The sequence below is a fragment of the Engraulis encrasicolus genome, unplaced genomic scaffold (assembly GCF_034702125.1).
Source record: "Engraulis encrasicolus isolate BLACKSEA-1 unplaced genomic scaffold, IST_EnEncr_1.0 scaffold_55_np1212, whole genome shotgun sequence".
Classification (NCBI taxonomy): domain Eukaryota; kingdom Metazoa; phylum Chordata; class Actinopteri; order Clupeiformes; family Engraulidae; genus Engraulis; species Engraulis encrasicolus.
Genome location: NW_026945873.1, coordinates 25,753 through 27,500, shown reverse-complemented (window position 1 = coordinate 27,500; position 1,748 = coordinate 25,753). Strand labels below are relative to the sequence as shown.

General features: G+C 47.1%; 1 protein-coding gene across 1 annotated transcript in view; it reads right to left on the bottom strand.

Annotated features, from left to right (window-relative positions):
• The window catches only part of LOC134444419 (interferon alpha/beta receptor 2-like), a 10,317-nt gene extending 8,871 nt beyond the window's left edge, over positions 1–1,446 (bottom strand). Inside the window, exon 1 of the mRNA XM_063193736.1 lies at positions 1,247–1,446. The gene's annotated coding sequence lies outside the window, so the exon portion shown is untranslated. The remainder of the gene's footprint in view (positions 1–1,246) is intronic.
• Positions 1,447–1,748: the final 302 nt, after the last annotated feature.

Here is a 1,748-nt window from a genome sequence, read left to right as displayed (position 1 = left end):
CACACACACACACACACACACACACACACACACACACACACACACACACAGAGAACAGAGAATCCCTGTTATTAATACTGCAACGCAGAGATATCTTCTGTCTGATGTAGGCTACTTTCTCACACACACACATACACACACACACACACACACACACACACACACACACACACACACACACACACACACACACACACACACACACACACACACACACACACACACACACACACACACACACACACACTTTAATATCTTTGTGGGGCCCTCTCATTGTCTTCCATTCACATGAACCATAACAATAAAGCATGCTAAACTGTGCCCAATGTTCAGTGAGGAAATGTTTTTTTTCTACATGTTTACCTTAACAGTAGCAACCAAACTACCCCAACAAGGGGTCAAAACATGTGGGGTCCAGGCTTTGGGCCCCACATGGAGCGAGGGCCCTAGCATGTTGGTGTGCTCCAATAGCAGAGGCCTCATGATAGATTGGTACAGTACACACACACACACACACACACACACACACACACACACACACACACACACACACACACACCGCACAAGTCCCCAACCAAACCCTGTCCTGCGCTGTTCTGTGCTTCGCATGAGTCACACATACTTCACCACACGAGACAAAGTCCAAACAGGGGAAGGCCCTCTCTTGCTTACCCTAACAAATACACACACACACATACACACACACACACACCTTTGTAAAACACTACTCTATAATGCAATTCTCCATAGCCTCTCATCGCTGGATAAACTGACTCGAATGCTTGAGGCTAGCCTACTTCCCCCCCAACATAACAACATTTAGCCTTCTACCACCAGTTGTGTTATAAAAGATAGGAATTACATAGGCCCTATATCTCCTAATGCTATTCTATTAATTCAGATACATGTAGTTAGACCTTGTTATTGGTCAATCATGCTATTCAGATAAGGCATTAGTGCAGCTGAATGTCGCTTGGACAGCTGACTATCTGATATCTAACTCCTATGTGCTGGCGAAACACCTGCGCAGCGATCAGCGACTGACCACTGACAGTAACACGTTTACAGTGACCGTGTGAGTTATGATACGATCTAGCTCTAGATTGTTACACAATAACAACATTCAGATCAGACGCGTTGTCATAACACTGGTAAGACACACGGGTGGTCAGGTTAGGCTAGCCTACTATAATGCAGCAACAAAAGTGTCTCAACAACAACATCGTCAACTTCACTTTAGGCCTACCTTCATCTTCCTCCTCGCTGGTCCGAACGGGTTGCGGTTCCGAAACCTCCCGAGTGGATCACATCACAGAACGGGAACCGAAAGTAGCGCGCTCGGTGCCGTCCAAACACATGATTGGGTGAAGTGGACACGTTACCGAGACCAGCGAAGGACAAACTCAATACCCTAGTTCTCAGGTCTACCGACCACCAGTTGATCACTCAGACAATTCGCTTTCGGAACGTCATTCTCGTTTATCACGTGACGCAGTAGTTCCTTGAAAGGGACGGGGAGCGCTCGCTCTCCATGCGTGGGTGAATCATAAAAAAGTGTTTGTGTGTCTTTTGTTCATCGAGACACCAGAGGGCGCCCAAGAGTATTTGGCCAATATGCCTGTGGAAATTACACAGGCTATGACACTAGGAGTACATTTTAATATGCGACCTTGCCTCCTCCACTTGCGCTTGTCTCCTCGTCCCGCCTCCTGGCCCCTCCTCCGTGGAGAAAACGATAAAGTTTCCCA